Source organism: Callospermophilus lateralis, chromosome 2 (genome assembly GCF_048772815.1).
Source record: "Callospermophilus lateralis isolate mCalLat2 chromosome 2, mCalLat2.hap1, whole genome shotgun sequence".
Lineage (NCBI taxonomy): Eukaryota > Metazoa > Chordata > Mammalia > Rodentia > Sciuridae > Callospermophilus > Callospermophilus lateralis.
In genome coordinates this window covers 81,495,441-81,515,475 of record NC_135306.1, presented here as the reverse complement: position 1 = coordinate 81,515,475, position 20,035 = coordinate 81,495,441, and positions in this window count along the sequence as shown.

The window sequence follows — 20,035 nt, the reverse complement described above, 5'->3', positions numbered from 1 at the left end:
TTCCTTCATATTGGACTGATCAGGAAACTAGTGCTGACCTTTGAGTAGAGTCTGAAACCTGAGCACTATCCCCAGTATACAGACTCCTCTGGGAGAATACAGATGTGACTGTTGGCCTCAGATTCTATGTCCTCTTTGAGCAGAGGGCTTCTGAGAATATCAATTATGGATCACACAGGGAAAAAAATCACCCTTTGAAGATTTCAAGGTAGGAAAAATTGAAAATAGTTGATCATCTTTAAAATTTAATGAAAGGAAGAAATAATTATTTAAATGTAGAATCATATTATTCTTGAATGAATGTCTGAGATGCCTAGAGAGAATAATAAAGAAGCAAGTCCCAGGCTCACATTCTTTTCTTTTACTTCTTAGAGTCAGGGAAGAGTCAAGAGAAGAAGAAAAGGTGGAACATTTAAAGGTAAGGGTCTGTCTGTCTGACCTACGCTTTGCAAGGATGAACCTTTGTGTCCATTTTATGAGCTGCCAGGTCTATGATCTCTAAAAATGTCACTTGCTAGATAGCAGTGTATCTCAGGAAACAAAACCTCAGAGGAGAGACTCAGGGGAACACAGTCACACCTGAGACACTCCTCAAAGTCCCTGCTCTATCCACCTATGACATGAAACACTGATGGACCTGGACCATGGGAGTTGTCCAATAAGTGACCAGGTAAGATACTGAGGAAGAACTATTGGTTGCTTTGTATTCAGAACTTCTACCTCCTGATATTGTGTTAAGTCCTCTACTTTCTGTCTGCTCAGATTTATCTTTTAGGCAACCACTGACTCCTATGCTTCACTTTGTAATTTTGAACATTGAATGGGATGATATATGTGATTATACTTTACAAATGAAGTGAGATATACATGTGAACCTTCTTAATATTATTTTTGAACATTTAACCTTTTCTACTGATTCTTGGGGCTTGGACTTTAATATCCTAAAGAACTCCCCAAAAGCGAACCCTGTATAGTCCTCATGTTTCTACCTTCATTATATATCACTGTCTCTCCTGATTTCCCAGATCAGAGAAGTTGCCAGAAAGAAGCAGAGGAGAGAAAGAAGCTGTTTTCTATCCTGAAAAGGTGATTAGTATTTCCTCCACTTTCCTGGTCCTTTTGTCATATATTTTAGGCATTCCTCAGGGATTCAGGGCAGCTTGCCCTTCTCACAGGGATGTGGAGCCATAGCAACAGATATGGGAGTGAAGGCCCTGGGAGAGGCTATAGAGTGTGTGGTGGGGTAATAAATGTAGGGATTATGATGAGGGTAAGAGGCTTCAGGTGGTCCCAACAAAATAAGACTGTTGGGCCTTCCTTTCCTTGTGCTGGTCCTGGTTACAGCTTTGTACTTCCTTTCTTTTGCAGTCCCCTGGGCCAGCATCTTGATACCACCCACTTTCGCCAGTTGCTATGTCCAGACCCTCTCTGTGAAGTATGTAATAGGACAACTGCTGAGGTCAGTCATCTACTGTATCTGGCATCCTTGGAAGATGTTCTACTCTCTCAGTCCTCTTTGGCATCCACAGATTATATGACAGAATCATCAACTTCTCTGCTCTCTGCTGTTTCATCAGTCCTTCCAGAAGACCCAATTACAGCACCTTCACCTTTCCCCTCCATTCTCTCACCTAATAAGGTCATCTTAGCAGACTTATTTTCACCCTCATCACTGGGTGATTCTCTGCCATCAGAGCCTCTCCCTCCCTTGAATTCCAAATTCCCAGTAAACCCATTCCCACCCCAAATTCATGCATTTCCTTCCCTCCCATTACATCACACTCAGGGAACAAATCCTATTCTCCAACCAGAGGCCAATTTAGCTCTCAAGAATAGCCCTGAGAAGTTATCCAATTATGTTCCAACAATCAGAGGCATTGACTGCTCAAGCTTGGCAATTTCTCAATTCTCCTGGTCTCATAACAAGAATATAGTCCTTCCAAGATTACCACACTACGGTTTTCAGGAAGAGAATGCTTCCTTCCATCTACCACATTTCTATTTATGGAAAAATTCTGATCTCACACATATGGAAGGCAGACACATTTCTTTCCTTGGCTTTAACATACAACAACTCTTGGAGAGACAAATAAAAAAGAGAATGACTTTCCAGATTTTAGAAAATAAAGGAAAGAAGCAGGAACCATTGATAAAACAAAAGTGGTCAGAATACCAATTTACATCTTCATGGAACTCACTGCAATCCTTCCTTGATGAGAAAGACACCATAGTTTCCCAAACTGGCTGGGACACCAAAGACGAATCAGAACATCTGGGAATTTGTCAGCACTTTGTATATGTGAAGACTCTGGGGGGAAATGTGGAGCATAAATACAGCCAGCTCTGCTGGGGTCTTCCCTCTCTCCATAGCGAGTCAATAGTGGCTACTCTTCTGGTCTCTAATAGCTGTTCCTCACTAGAACCTCACTGTGTTTTATTCAATAGAACCTGTAATGTTCCTGCAATCCAAATCCAGGCTAAAGAAATTCCACCACGCCCTCTGTCCCACCCACCTTCGATTACCAGCATACATTCTCAATCTTTTCCTCACATGAATCCCCAATCCCAAACTTTACCTCTCACTCATGCTCATTCCCTGGCCCATGGTAAATCTGCACTCCCTATACTACCATTATCTTCTCCACCCCAGATTCAGGACTATGGAAATATTTTCCATAGATCACAGAATACAGTTGATGATCACATCTTACCTGGAAATAAACACCCGGAATGGCATGGGTTGCACACACATCATGAACATTTGTGGGGTTTTGGCTCTGAATTTGAAAAGTGTCAAGAAGCCTTTTGTCCTCCAGCTTCCACCTTTCCATCAGTCAGGCAATATTCCCAGGCCTATGCTCCAGTCTCCATCTTCCCTGGCCATTTTCATATCAGCAGTCAACCCCAGGAGGACCCGGAGCACCAGGTACCAAAGAATCTCATTCTATTTGGGAACCTCCAGTCTTGCAGTCCTATAGGATCTGGAGTATTGATGGAGACTGGGGTCACATCAACAGAGACATCTCAGCACAGCCACAGACATGCTTACTCACAACCCTCTGAGCTTCAGGGCCACAGTAGCAAGGATCTCGAGAAAACAGAATGGAGTCTCTCAGGAAGTTTCCATGAGAATTTCCCCACAAAGTTTCAGCTGAACAAGGATGTGGCAAAGAATCTCAGGCATATCCTGGGGAAGTGTCCATTAGATAACCCACTAATGGTTTCAGAATGCAATCTAAGGAATAATATGAATGCTATATCTGAGAAAAGAAGTGACTGTGTGTGTCACTCAAGGAATGACTTAGGGAATGAATTAGTAAATGTTTCAGGGAAGAACTTAGGCCTGAATCAGATGAAAAGCATGCTTAGATTACATGTGAGCAGGAAGTGTTGGCAGATCACTACAGGTAGGGTCCCTGTAGGTGTCTGTCTTTCTTGGCTGGATGAGGACAATGCATTGCCACCTCCTTGGAGTTCCCATACCAATACAGATAACGGAAATAATATGTCATCACTTGTGGGTAGGGTCCAGTGCCAGACAACCAACACAGGGCTTTCTTTCCTTGATAACAAAACCCAAAAGTTACTAGAAGCCCATATTATTAGGTTTAGGACAAGTCAGAAGTGGGGCCTTCCCCTCAAGGTTCTTGAATCCATAAAATCCTATGTGCTGAGAGAAGCCAAAACATGGCCTCTTCCTCAATATAACTTTGTTTCATCCTCAACCCGAACTTCTGAGCTGGATTCCAAATCTGGAGTCTCCAAGCTCCTTACAGAAAGCTCTAAAGCTATTCATCAGAGTCAGGAAGAAATAATAAATTCAGTCTCCATTATGGATCATTCTCTGCCTGCCCCCTCACTTGTGGTCAAGAAAGTTCAGGACATCCTGAGACAACCATGTTGTGATACTGATCATGAAGTTACAGAGAATGTACAGACAACTGAGAATGGCAGCCAGACATGTCTGCCCAATACAGGTAGAATCAAAGACAAAGTAAGAAAGACTGACACCGTATCAGAAGAGAGAGACAGTCCAGAGCAGGTCATAAGGCAAGATGGAGATGGAGATAAATCAAAGGATGAAATGGTAAGTCTTAGTCATAGAACAGACATGCATGAGGGCAAAATGATGGTGGGAAAGAATAAGAATTCAGAGCATTATTCCACCTTTGACATGTGCAAGCAGATATTCAAAGCCCATGAGCTTTGTAATCTTCAATCACAAATTGGTACTATCTCAACAACCAGCAAGTTGGAAGATTCCCAAAAGATAAGTGTGAGTGTGAGTAAAGTAGAAACTAACCCAACCACTCAATGCACCCCATCAATAATAATTCCTGAAGATCTGACACAGTTAGACCTTAAAAGACAGGTGTCTTTTAAGCTGGGGAATAAGTCACTTAGCCAGGCTCAAGGCTTTCCCAGAGATGTAGTCCTTCCTTTATATAACGTAAATTCTGATTCTTCACTGTCTCACTCCAACAGTGACTCTAGTGAAGACATGGAAGTTTTCCAGCAGCTGCATTTCCACCTGAATGATTCAAGGACCAACATGTGTAAACAACAGGAGCTCTGGCTCCCTAAGCATATCTTATGGAATTGTTGGGATATGAGATTCCCACCAGCTGAGAGGAAAATGAGCCCTTTAATATGTAAAGGAGGAAAATATAGAGGTGAGGACTTAGGATTAGATGCATTCAGAGCAATAAGAAAGAGCCAACCTGTGGAGGACAGAAAATTAGAAGAGGCATCTAAGTCCCTGCCACAAAAAAAAGCGTTTTCTTCTGAAAGTTGCATCAAAAAAAAGATAAGACGATTTCTTCAGTGGATTGATTCCAGGATAAAAAGCACATGCCAGAAGAGTCCTGTGAAAGATAGCGCTCTGTCTGTGAGCCATGACCCTCCTGAAGCCCATAAACTCATGGATGCCCTTGGAAAGATCCTGGAGGAGAAACTAGCACATAGGCAGGAATGTGAGGCCTGGGAGTTGCATAAACAGAAGAAGGAACTGCAGGCCCAGGCAGAGACTGACAGAGGACAACCTTCTAAATATGGGGCTATCTCTGACAAACAACAACAGAAAGGGTCAGGTCCCTACTCCTGTAACCAAGAAGCTGTGTTTCCTGGCCCAAGTAGTCTTACAGATGTTAGACAGATCAGTGACAGTTTCAGAGCTCCTCAGAAGAGTGTCTCCTTCAAAGATCAGGCATCACTTCAGAGTCAATATCTTCCCCCATTCTCCAGGAAGTCTTGGACCCATCAAATTCCATGTTCAGGCAAGGATACCAGGTACCTCTGGATGCCCTCACATCTGCTAGAGACACTGGATTCAGAGCTTTGATTCTTCTATGCAAACAGAAAATGCTTCTTCAGCACTTAGAGGAAGGAAATTTTTCCTTTAAGGAATAATACAGGCCACTAGGTAGAAGCCTCTCAATTATCACGGTAATACATCCTATTATGTGAACAATATCTCCACAACAAATGACTAATAAATGTTTCTTCTGATAGAGAGTGGAGTTCTGTGTGTCCAGCACTGTGGTGTAGGTTTCAGGGATCCCAAATGTATGCTTGAATAGTAAGGAGTCACTTTTGCTCTTAAGGCTGTTTGCCTTATTCATCTCAGAGGCAAATGAGGACTTATCTAGAGCACCATAGAAGTGCAAGGAATGGTCTTTCAGTACCAAGGCAATACAATGGCTGTGATGAAGTCAGACACTGTATCATCCTTTTTAAGGGAAGTGGTCTTGGTCCCTCCTGTTCAGCTGTGCTACATCTTACACCAAGTTTATGGTGATTTGGTAATGTTTGTATTACACATTGCTGTTATGAATATTTCAAAGTTTAATATCTTCAAATAACATTTACTGACTCACAGTTTCTGTGTATTGGGAATCCAGGCAAGGCCTAGTTGGGGTCCCTGCTTCAGTGCTGTAATCAAAATGTCAGTGGGGGCCAGAGTCTCATATGAAGGTTTTACTATAGAAAGATACATTTCTATATTCACTTATGTAGTACTTGGTAGTAGGATTCAGTTCCTCTAGGCCGGATGTACCCAGGGTCTCAATTCCTTGCTGCCAGTGGCTGGAGTTGCCTGCGGTCTCCTCTAGTTCCTTGCCTTGTGGGTCTCTCCAGTGTAACAGTGTGCTTCTTCAAAAAGGGCAATGACATCACCTTGCTCTTATACTGCTGGGATTTTGGGCAGTTCTGGGAATAAAACTCAGGACCTAAGCAACACTACATAAGCACTCTACTACTGAATCACATACCCAGCCCTAGAAGCAAATATCTTGTTTAGACTGCACTTGAAATGACAGTGAATTATGCAAATGAATGCCAGGAGGCAGGATCATAGAGTCATCTTAAAAGTCTACCTAGCATAAATGTTTTGGAGACCCCACTCATTTAATTGAAACCACAGTGGCCAAAGGTGCCAAGTAAATCCTCATCTTCACCTCATCCATATCCATGTCATCAAGGTCAATAGCTGATTGGAGTAGTGGCAAATTAAAAAGCACGAAAAAAGTAGAGAAAAGTGGTATGGAGATAAGGTGGTGTATGGCTCTCATAAATGGAAAGTAAAGTGAAAGAAAACCTTAGAGCCATCTGATATATCACTGCCAGTATTTAGACTTAAGGAAGGAGAAATTAGGTAAAATAGTCCTCATCCTAGCTCCTCCTGTCTCTCCACTCTGTCCTGGCTTCTAGGCTACAGGCCTACAAAAGTAAACTTTACCTTCTATAGAAATGACTAGGCTTAAAGAGGAAGAAAATGCTACAATGCTACAGAATTTAATTTCTTTTCCTTTAAATATATTCAATATAGTGTACTTATCATTTAAACTCACAGCATGAACATCAGAGAGAATGAGTCTCCTAGTTGGGAAAATGCCACTTTCAGGAAATCAGAGCATAGAACTCTCATTATGGGGGTGCTTTCCATGCTCCTATGCTGTAAGAACATGAACCAAGGTAGATGTGGGGGTTTAAAGAGATGAATGACTGATCCAGAGACACATAACTTGCTTATATTCAGAGAAATATTGTATAAGGTAGTGAAGCAGAATATGTATAGAGTATTTAGGAAGTGATATCTTCAAATTTAGGTGGTAGCAATAGTGGTTCCACCTGATGATTATGCAAGTCTACCAATGCCTCACTGTAGAAGGAAACTTATGCTAGCAATAACAGGATGATTTCCTCTGTAGGGATTCTTACTCTACTTAAGTATACAACTTTATTTCATTTTCATTTGTGGCAATGTCTTTTACCAAGTTATTGATCGATGTTTCTTCACCCTACTAGAGGGGACATCCACAGGAATAAAAACTAACTTTCCACATTTGTCTTTCAGGAAGTTCTGGGGTATTGGTCTAATGAGTTACTATGGCATTCATATTTTCTGCCCCCCAAAAGAATATTCAAGGCACCTGTTCCTGTTATACAGGTGAATCCAGATTCTCATCAGCTATGTGTTCCTAGGAGGGAGAGGGCAGAAGGTGAAGCAGGTGGTGAGTTAAAAGAGGAGAGCTGCTTAATGATAGCAGGGCTCTGGTGACTTGAGAATCAGGATGTAGTGAGAGGTTCCTTAAGAAGATGAGTACTGTGCAGAAGTCCTCTGGGAGATAGTAGGATTTCTTAGGGGATGAAATTATGTTTACTGAGACAAGTCATCTTTAAGCCCCATTAACCTGGCAGTTACAGCAAACATTTTGTTTCCCATTCATGACATATTCTTTGCCAATAAACTTCAAACTTAATAGGTAAAAAGCCTATTAAGCCCCCAGAAATGACAAAGATTGGGTAAGTTTCTATCACTTAAAGTAGAAAATTTGAACAAGACTTAATTTCAAAGTATTAAATACTGTTTGTATTTGGCAGTTGTGAAACAAACCTGTACTTTTAAGTCTCTACATTTTAGTTACCTTTCTGTCTTTTAATAGAAATGCAACCTGAGTGACATAGAAAATAATATACACTTAAGAAAAGGTAGCCTAGAATAGAGCCCCCTTATACTATAGGAAAGATTTGGATGGGAATGACAACAAATATAATTCAAGAGAATTAAATAGAGAATTGTTAACTTGGGTAACTCAAAGTATGAGAATAAGGATGGCCTTAGGCAACAGGGTTCCTGCTGGGGATCACATGATACCATTAGCAATCATTTTCTATTTCTTGGCTGTCTTCTAGGTTAGCTTTAATGTTAGACTTTGTAGCTGAAAAGTTCATAGCTGTATCCTCCAAGACTGACATGCAGGTGAAAATGGGGCATGCCTCCCACTAGTTCCTTCAAATGTCCCATTGTGTCTTCTTGGGTCATACACCAACTTCTACCCAATCCCCGGGGCCCAAAGTGTGGAATAATCTTGTTGACTAAGCCTGAACAACATATACCATTCTTAAAATAAGAGTGATGGAGAATGACAACTCTATTCTCACATGTTCTGAAAATGAGTATGGAGTTAGTTCCCCAGAAGGAATTAGAGGGAATATTTCCAGAAGGTAAGTAAATGCTGGGTGACAAGACAAACAAAAATAAAATGGATGTCTATTATAGCTGAGTCTCTCACTGCTCCAATTTTGCCTTCTTTCCCAACTAAAACCATTGACTGTAGTTAGGTGTTCAAGGAGAATGCTGATTTTGCAGAGGTCTGTCTGGAGCCCCAGACAGAATGTTCGAATTCGGGGATATCAATTGGAAGCTCCAATTTCTAGCTGGATAAATGATCTAATAACCTGACCTCTTACTATGCACCCCTTCTCATCTTAGAGGCTTTTGCATCCATTCTGAGTTAGTTATTGACACATTCTTAAACTTATCACCAGGAATACCTCTCCTGAAATAATTCATTCTGATATTTCACCCTTTATTCTCCTAGCTTATGCTCTAAGTAGGCCAATTTGATGAATTCAGGAACTAGAAGCCACTTTAAAGTTTCTCCTCCACCAAAAAATTGTTTGTCCCAATTTCCTCCCTCTTCAAGGAAAACTTCATGATCTACCTTCATCATAGACCTGTATAGCTCAACTCCAAAGAGTCCTTCCATCTCTTTTCATCTTTCCCATCTGATAAAATCCAACTTTCTACTGTTTCTACACTGACCTTCTCCAAAGGGACCGATTCCCTTTGGTTAAAACAACAGATGTAATTTTTAAACTAAACAAATGGTGCATTTCAACACTATAGGAATGAAAGGATTATCTGAAGATAATCCTTTCATTCCTATAGGGCTGCTTTGTGCTAGACAATCTTCTAAGCACCTGGGACACACCAGATGCTAATTACAAGAGAGAGGAAACAAAGCTCTCTGTCTTGGTGAAACATGCATAATTGGTTCCTTAGTCAGTTCTCTTACCTATCCAAACTACATCACTTACCTAAACTTTACTACACTCCTCCTTGGTTAAGCATGTGAGCTAGACCATCATAGAAGAATGATAATCCAACAGGTGGAAATATTTCATCATCAAAACTTAGAATTCCCTCACCCTGATCTCCTTTCTCTCCTCTGCTCTTTTCTTTCTGTTAACACTGAAAAAGGATTCCCTGATGCCTGCCTCCATCTTCTTGGGCTGGACTCTGTCTTTGCTTTCCAGTCCACAATGGTATGTTGGAACATACCACTGAATTTCTACCTTCCAGAATGAGACCATTTCTACATCATGACCTCAAGACTGCTTTGTGCCAAGTATTTGATAATCAGCATCTAGTGGAGCTCAGATATTTCTGGAGAAATGATGAGCAATGGAAAGAATTTTAGCAGGGTGGCCCTGCCCAGTAACACTTGCAGGCAGGGCCATGTACAGGGACAGACCATAGCCAGGGATGGTTCCTAACAGGAAATACCCTTTGGCTTTCTACAAGTGGCAGCAGTCTCACTGTAGGCTTCTGGATTTGATCTCCATTGCTTCCAGAAGACAAGAATTGAAAATTGATTCAAAGGTATGGTATCTGGTCACATGAGCAACATTCTTCCCTTCCATGCCTGAAGGATCCTACCCTCCATTTGCCATTTTCATCCCAGTGGGCATCCCCTGCAGGTCACCTGCCCATGAACTCCCATAGGAGGCTGCTCTGGGATTCTGTTGCAGCTCCCTAACTGCCCCTCCCTCTCACTTCAGTGTGAATTGCTTATGTTGCTTTGTTCACCTAATGACTATAAAATTAAATTGTTTAGAAAGTGAAGAGGAAAAGAAATATTGTATTGCCTTCTCTCATGTTATGGAGGTATAACTGACATGAAAAAACTATGACTTTAAGTATACAATATGATGTTTTGATATTTATTAAGTCATCAAAATCATGATAGCAAATACATCCATATCATTTACTGTGAGGTTCTTTTAAACATTTTTGAGATAACTATACATTAACTTTTAGTTGTATGAAATAATGGATCTCGTGTACATTTTGTTTTGCTTTCTCCAAAGGCAGTATCTTTAAAAATATCAATATTGACATCAAGAAAAAAAACATTTGTATCACCACAAGCATGTATAAGGTTGCCTTTCAAAGACACATCCACTCCCATCCTGCTCCAACACCCTGTCTGTATTTTTAAATTTCAGTAATTTAAAAATTTATATAGAAGCCATTATATGTAATTTCTGGGAATAGGTTTTATTTCCTCAGCCTAATTCTCTGGAGATTCATGTAGGTGGTTGCATTTAGTAGTTCATTCTTTTTTATTCCATGGATTGGGTGTGCTGCAGTGTGCTTTACCACTCATTGGATTGCATGTAGGTTGTTTCCAATTTGGGGCTATTAAGAATAGAGCTTCTGCAAACATTTGAATAGAGTTTGGGGTGAATGTATATCTTCATTTGTCTGTGGTAAATGGCCAGGAGAGTAACTGCTGAATACTATTGTAGTCACATGTTTAGTGTTCTATCACACAGTCATTCTGTGGCTGTATAATTTCAAATATCCATAAGCAATGTATTAATGACCCAGCTTCTTTTCATCCCTGTGAGCAGTTAGGTATTCAGAGAATGGGGTGTTCAGACATTGATTCTTTCTGAGAAATCCCCCAAGCCAAATGTAATAGACTTGGCACTATTGAATGCCATCCAGGAGATTTTCTTCCTTGGCTCCAGCAAACAAAAGTTGATGGAAGACCATAGATGTTTTTGTGTGAAGATGCTCTGCAGCCTTTCCCTCAAAGCCCATGAATCCATAGAAATCTAAAATATTAAAGAAGGTCTATCTCAGTCCTTTTCCTATTTCAACTTTCTTTCCTCAGCTAACCTTATCTCTGATTGGATTCTAAAGTTAGGGTTTCCAAGTTCCTTGGAGGAAGCGCTAACACTTTTCATGGAGACAAGGTGAGAACAAACATTTTAGGCTCTGTGCTGATTCATCCTCTCATTGCCATCTCACCTGTAGGAAAAGAAGGATGGGGACCTGAGACAATCACCCTCTGATAGCAACCATGAATGTGTAGAGCACATTTAGAGAATAAAGGATGTAGAAAGATTTATCTGCCTGCCACACTGAGCATCAAAGACAAAGTAAGTCAGAATCAGGCTATCCTAGTCAACAAATGCAGGAAAAAGCCGCCCAAAAGGGAAGCTGGGGCTGGACCTGAGCCAATGGATAAAAGAATGGGTTTTTGTAAGTGTAGAAAGACTTCAGGGCAAAAGGATGAAGATTTCAGAATAACTTCTCTGTCCAAAAAGTCCAGCAGATTATTCTGTACTTTTAAACCACAATATAATATAGTAACATCTTGACAAAGCAGCTAAGTAGAAAGTGCCATGATTGCTGAAGTCCCACACGAACATGATCAGTTCCTGGGGCTAGGATTATGTGGTAGAGCCCTTGCCTAGCACATGCAAGGTGCTGGGTTTGATCCTCAGCACCACATAAAAAATAATAAAATGTAAAATAAAAATATATATTTTAAATTTTATATAAAATATACTTTTATTATATATACTATATACTATATATATATATATATATAAAATAAAATATATATAATTTCTATATATTATATATGTATATCAAGATCCTAACTCATCAGACCTTCAAAGTCAATTGGTAATGAGTTAAAGTCTAAATTGGAGAGCAGGGAGCATAGCCAGGCTGGAGGCCTTCCCACTGATATATTCATTTCTTCAAATAACTTGAATTCCAAGTGTTAGTGATTCATGTATAGGGCACCTCCAGCAGGAACATGGCAACTTCCCAAGTGCTGCATGTCTACTTGGAAGAAACAGGAATCAGTATGGAGCAGGGCCAAGAGCAAAGGGACATTAAACATGTCTTATGCAATTGCATGAATAAAAATTTCCCACTTGCTGCAAAGAAACTGAGCCCTCCAGGATCCAAAACAGGAGTGTTTGATGAAGGGAATATATGGTCAGAGCATCCCAGACCAGAAGGAAGAGCCACCCTGCTCAGGATAAGCATTATAGGAGACACTTAGGGGTAAATCCTCCCCAGCCCTATGACTAAAGCTCTTGAAAGCCTTTTCAGAAAACAGATAAGATGCATTTTGCAATGGCTTTGCAGTACTATAAAATGCAAAGGTCAAGAAGGTTCCCTGGGAAAAAGCAGCTTTCCATCATCATCAATGCAGAGCAGAGGCCTACTTAAAGGGAGAGCTACCTTTACTGGGAATGCCAAAGTTCAGAAAATCATGAGATATATTGTGAAGATCCTTGTGTTAGTCAGCTTTTCATCATTGTGACCAAAATAACTGACCAGAACAATATGGGGAAAGAAAAGTTTATTTTGAGCTCACAGTTTCAGAGGTCTCAGTCCATAGTTGCACATATTTTACATGCCGTATGCACAGCACAAGAGTTTATCAATTGAGGTCTTATTATCTCTAAGAATATCATGTACAAGATAACTGTTCTCAAGTCCATGTGACATCATTTCAAGTGGAAGCAATCTTATGTACAAAACAATCCAGTTCCTCTTCCGTGTTACCTATATAATTTGAAGAAACTTCAGATACAACTGACAAAAAAATCTTAGCTCATTGAAGATGGATAGAAAGTGTCAATTTGTGGGATTTAAAATATTGATATTTAAATAAACACCCAGAATACATAAATTCTCTACCTAGATAATTTCTACATGATTATTTTTGATCATGCTATATAATTTAAAATTAAATGCCTTTGGTTAAAAGTTTTCTTACTTGATTCATGCCTTTAAAAAACTAATATGTGAACTAATGTTCATATTTATTTCAGCTGTATCTATGGCACAGAAATTCATTTCAAAAATGGTGAGAGTTTCTGTACAACCTTTACCCTGGAGTGTGCCTATCTGGTCTGTATGGATGAAACTCTAACTGACATTACTTCCTCATCCATTCCATTTCATACTAGTGAGAATGGAAACTGAGACTAATATCAAAGAGCTTCAGTCTTAGGTCACTCCAACTGGCAGCTTGGAGAATACCACGAAAACAGGAAGGGTTAAAATCCCCATCTTTTGCTCTATCTATATATCTATCTATCTCTCTATCTATCTATCTATATCTCAGGACATAGTTCAAGAAATAGAAAGAAAGGCAGGTGAACACAGACAGTGACCATCCATTCTGTTTAACTATTTTGATCACCTCAGTATAGATGTTTTCTTCATTCTTCATTAAGAATCTGTGTGTGTGTGTGTGTGTGTGTGTGTGTGAGAGAGAGAGAGAGAAAGAGTGTGTGAGTGTGTGTGTGTGGGGGGTTGATTATTCAGGGATATATATACATATTCTTATTTGTTTCATTTTTTTCTCATTTATATGCTTTTTAAAATGTATTTATTTTCCTTGCCTTGTCTTTTGAGAGTTAGGGTTTTTTGGTTTGTAAATTTTGGTTTTGTTTTGTATTGTTTTCATTTATTTCTCTTTCTCTTTCTTCTTCTCCTGATAATAAATTCTATGGTTCATTCTTCCGCTCTCTAATTTTGCTTCTCCTATTTTCCCTACTTCCTTATAATCATCACCTGCTACATCTCTTCTGCATTCTCTCTGTTCACTTTTTGAAATTATAGACTCTTTTCTACCTTCCTAGCACATTTTCTTCTCTCCTAACTAAGTGAATTTTTTCCACCTTTTAGAATTATTTAGTTTATAAAACTTTTGCCTGCACCATCAATGGTGACACAATTATTACTCTGTGGATCACATAGTTAACACTTGCTGTTTGTTTTAAAGCCAAATCAGTTGCTTTAACTGTAGACAATTGCTGACCCCACCATTCCTGTTTTTCTTTTTTTGGTGGCAATCAATGTAGATGTCATAGTAGAAACTAAGTATTTAATGCTGCATATTGTTTGCATTAGTTGTTACTTTTTTTTTCTCTGCCCCTATTGTATGAGGTGCTGGAAACCAACAGGGACACTAAAAGTTCACAGGTTAGAGACTCTACTACTGAACTAAACTGAACCAGAAGACAGCACATGTTATTCCACACACACATTAATGACACTTGATCTTAATAAAAGAAAAAAAGAGACAACAACCAAAACTAATGATCAGACTATGTAATTCCTAGCCCATTCAAATTGGTGTAACTATTAATATACTGGATGACATACTAGATACCTGCTGTTGAATGCCAGACCTAGTTCACAGTTTTTTATTGTGTACTGTGGTTAAACGCTGACCCGACCATTCCTAAATAAGTAGCAATTAGTGTTACAGATTTCAAAGAAGACACTGAACATTTATCTAAAGCCATACATCTGTTGCTGACATTAATGCCTCTCCAGATCCTCCCTCCCTCTAAAAGGGCTGGGAAGAGATCAGGACAATTCAAGATCACAGAGTAGAGAGCCTGCAGCTGAGAAATACAACTCAACTAAGCAATAGTAAATCTCACCCCCCCACACAGTCTAAACCCCTTTGAGCCCTGACATTACTCCAACTCAAAGAATTGAAGAGACAATAGCCCCAAACCAACAATAAATCAATAAAGACATCTCCAACCTAAGAACCCAAAGAGAAACAATCAGAGAGGAACTTCAGGTCCCATCCCTTGACATCTACTAATATATCAAAAAATCCCAGAACAAATAAGATAATTACATGTGAAAGCACACATGTAAAAAAGAGAAAGGGGGCATCCATCTTAATAGATGTGTAAGTCCAATACATCTAAAAACATGAAGAAACAGGCAAACAAATCTTCCTCTCCCCAAAACATTAAAAACCCCCCAACAAAGTATCCCAATGATAGTGATATGGACAAAATCCCAGAGAAAAATTATAAAAACCTGATTATTAAAATATTCAATGAACTAAAGGAAGATCAAAGAAAGAAGAGAACAAATGCAGGAGATAGAAGACCACTTCAATCTAGAAATAGAAATAATAAAAAGAGCTGAATCAGAAATCCTAGAAATGAAAGACAAAATCAAATTAAAAATTCACTTGAATATATCAATAGCAGATTAGATTGTGTAGAAAATAGAACTTCAGCTCTTGAAGACAAGGTATTGTTCTTGAGTACACAGAATGCAATAAAGGAAAAAATTATAGAACAAGAACAGAATATACAAGAACTCTGCTCCAACATTAAAAGACCAACCTAACCTGAGAATCATGGGGTAGAAAAGAACATAGAGATAGAACAAGCAAAAAGCATAAAAGAATATTTTCAATGAGATAGTTTCAGAAAACTCTTCCCTTATCATAAATGATATATCTACATACAGGAGAAGGACCCAAATAGACCTATTCAAACAAGAAGCTCTCCAAGTCATATCATATCATAATTAAAATGACTAACATAGAAGACAAGGAGAGAATATTAAAACCTGCAAGAGAGAAATATCAGGTCATATTTAGAGGCAAACCAATAAGGCTCAATTCTGATTTCTCAGTTCAGATCCTAAAATCAAGAAGGACCTTGAGTGAAATATTCCAAGCTCTAAAGGAAACAGCTGTCAGCCAATGTGACTATACCCAGAAAATCTCAGTTTCAAATTTAAGGGGGAAATAAACTTTTCATGATAAGAATAAACCAAAAGAATTCATGCACATGAAGCCATCACTACAAAGAATAGTCTAAGATAAACTGCACACAGAGGAACTAAAAAACCTATTCCCAAAGCTCCCACACAGAGGAAGATCAATAGAAGTATAATCCACTAAATGAGAATCAAGACAAGATTAAATACAACAAAACCATAATGGTAGAAAACCATATACATATATCCACATTAATATTAAATTTTAATGGTCTCAACTGCCAGACACAAATTAGCAGGATGGATCAAAAAAGAAGATCCAACTACATGGTGTTTACAAGAGACTCATCTCATGGACAAAGATCCCCTCAGGCTGAAGGTGAAAGAATGGAAAAAATATTCCATGCATATGGAATCCTTAAAACAAGTAGGAACAGCTATTCTCATATCTGACAAAGCAAATTTCAAGCAAAAATTAATCAGAAGAGACAAAGAAGGCCATTACATCCTGGTAAAGGGAACAATCCAGCAAGAAGATGTAACAATAGTAAACATTTTTGCTCCAAATGTCAGCAACACAATTACATTAAAAAAAAATGCCAGGACATCAAATTCCAGATAGACCCAATCACAATAATACTGGAGGATTTCAATACACCCTTACTACCAATAGACAGGACATAAAAACATAAATCAATAAAGACATCTCCAACCTAAATGATACTATAAATCAAATGAACCTAACCCCAAAGAGCTAAATTTATATTTTTCTCAGCAGCACATGGAACTTTTCCCAAAATAGATCATATTCTAGGCCACAAAACAAATCTTACCAAATATAAAAATGTTTCTATAATCCTATGCATCCTATCAGATCACAATGGAATGACACTAGAAATCAACAGCAAGACAAACAATAAAAATATTATTGCATAAATATCAGGTTGCATAAACACATGGAGATTTAACAATACTTTCTTAAATGAAGAGTTAATCAAAGAAGAAATGAGAGTAGAAATCAAGAAATTCTTAGACATGAACAATAACAGGGATACAACACATCAAAATTTCTTGGACAATATGAAAGCAGTTCTAAGAGGAAAATTTGTAGCACTGAATGCCTACACTTAAAAAATTGAGAGATTGAAAATAAATAAGCTTATTATCCATCTCAAGGCCTTAGAAAAAGAAACAAAAACTAATTCCCCATACAGTAGAACATAGGAGATAACTAAGATCAGAACTGGAATCAATGAAATTGAAAATAAGAAAATAATATACAAGGTCAATGCAATGAAGATTTGGTTCTTGAAAAGATAAGATAAACCTTTATTCAAACTAACCAAAAGAAAGACAGAGATGTCAACAAGATTAGAGATGAAAAAATAAATATCATCAGAGATATTTCTAAGATTCAAATGATTATCAGAACCTATTTTAAAATTTATATGCCAATAAAATGGAAAATCTGGAAGACATGGACTAATTTTTAGACACATGACCTCTACAAATTGAATCAGGAAGATATAAAAAAAAACCTAAACAGACTAATATCAGGTACTGAAATTGAATTAGCAATTAAAAAAAGACCAGGACCTGATGGATTCTCAGCTGAGTTCTCTCAGACCTTTGCAGAAGAACTAACATCAGTCTTTCTCAAATTATCTCATGAAATTTAAAGGGAAGGAACACTCTCAAGTACATTCTATAAAGCCTGTATAAATAACCCTGATTCCAAAATCAAAGATGCATCAAGGAAATAAAACTATAGACCAACATCCCTGATGACCATAGATGCAAAGATCCTTAATAAAACATTAGCAAACTGCATCAGAAACATAAAAAAGATAATCCAGTGGGTTTCATTCCAGATACTCAAGGTTGGTTCAATATATACAAATCAATAAATGTAATTCACAGCTTGAACATAATTAAGGATGACAATCACATGATCATCTTAATAGATGCAGAAAAGGCCTTTGACAAAATCCCAACACCCATTTATGTTAAAAACACTGGAGAAGCTAGAGTTGTAGGAACTTACCTCCGAATTGTAAAGGCCATTTATGACAAACCAAAAGCCAACATTATACTGAATGGACAAAACTCAAAAGCCTTTCCTCTATAATTGGAAGAAGAAAAGGCTGTCAACTTTTACCACTCCTATTCATTATAGTTCTCAAAACATTAGAGTGATCAGAAATCAATAAAAAGAAATCAAAGGGATACATATAGGAAAGAAAAGAAGTCAAACTATCTATGTATGCCAATAACACATTCCTATATCTAGAAGACAAAAAAAAAACCACACACACACAAACAAACAAACAAATAGAAAACAACTTCCATCAAAAGATTTTTAGAGCTTATAAATGAGTTCATCAAAGTATCAGGATACAAGATCAACACCCATAAATCAATGTCTTTCCTACAGTCCAAAACTGATTCAGCCAAGGTACAGATCAAGAAAACCATCCCATTCACAATAACCCCCAAATAAAAATTAAAAATAATAAAATAAAATACTTAGGAAATAATCCAACCAAGGAGATAAAAGAGCTCTACAATGAGAACTATAGAACATGGAAGAAAGAAATTTAAAAAGACTTTAGAAGATGAAAAAAACACCATGGATAGTCAGAATTAATGTCAAAATGGCCACACTAACAAAGCTATATACAGATTCAATATAATTTCCATCAAAATACTAATGACATTCTTCACAGAATTAGAAAAAATAATTTTTAAATTTTTTGGAGTATAAGAGACTGAGAATAGCCAAAGTCATACTAAGCAAGAAAAGAAAAGCAGCAGGAATCACAATAACTCATGTAAAATTATACTACAGAGCTGTAGTAAAAAAAAAAAAAAACAGAATGGTATTAGCATAAAAATCAACATGAAGACTAATGGAACAGAATAGAAGACAGAGACAAATAGAGATAAATCCACTTACCTACAGCCATTTAATATTTGACAAAGATGCCAAAATATACTTTGAAAAAAAGAAAGACTTTTTAACAAATGGTGCTGGGGAAACTAGATAGGTATACGTATAAAAATGAAAGTAGGACCCTATGTCTCACCCTGCACAAAACTCAAATCAAAATGAATCAAAGATACAGGAATTAGATCAGAAACCTTGCAACTACTAGAAGAAAACATAGAGTCAACCCTCCATATTCTAGGTGACATCCTTAAAAAGACACCAAAAGCATAAGAAATTAAGCCAAGTGGTATGTTATTAAACTACTACAGAAAAGCAAATGATTAAGAGCCTAAAGCATACAGAATGGGAGAAAATCTTGGCCAACTACTTCTCCAATAAGGGAATAATATCCAGAATATGCAAAAAGCTTAAAAAATAAAAAAACCCAAATCCAATCAATAAATGGGCAAAAGAACTAAACAGAAACCTCTCAAAAGAAGAATCACAAATAGTCAACAAATGTACAAAAAAATGTTCGGCATCTCTAGCAATCAGAGAAACCGAGATCAAAACTACACTAAGATTTCATCTTACTATAGTCAGAATGGCAATTATCAAGAATACAAACAATAATAAATGCTGACAAGGTTGTGGGGGAAAAGGTATATTTGCACATTTGTTGGTGGAACTGCAGTCTAGTAAAACCACTCTGGAAAGCAGTATGAAGATTCCTCAAAACACTAGGGATAGAACCACTATATGACCCAGCTATCCCACTCCTTGGTATTTTCCCCAAATATCTAAAATCAGCATACTACAGTTACATAGCCATCTCAATGTTTATAACAGCATAAATTCACAATAGTTAAACTATGGAATTAACCCAAAAGCCTGTCTTAATAAATTGTGATATCTATCTAACTATATTCTAGTCAGCCATAAAGAAGAATGGAATTATGGCATTTGTGGGTAAATGGATAGAAATGGAGAATGTCATACTAAGTGAAATAAATCAAATTTTTTCATAGTCCAATCATTTTACCTTTGATTTTCCTACATTAATAGGAGCTTTTGTGGGGTACCTGATGTCTAAACCCTAACAGTATGCTAAATCAAATTCCATGAATATATTTTTCATGATAAGATGTATTCACTATCTTTTTTTTATTAATAGTGTT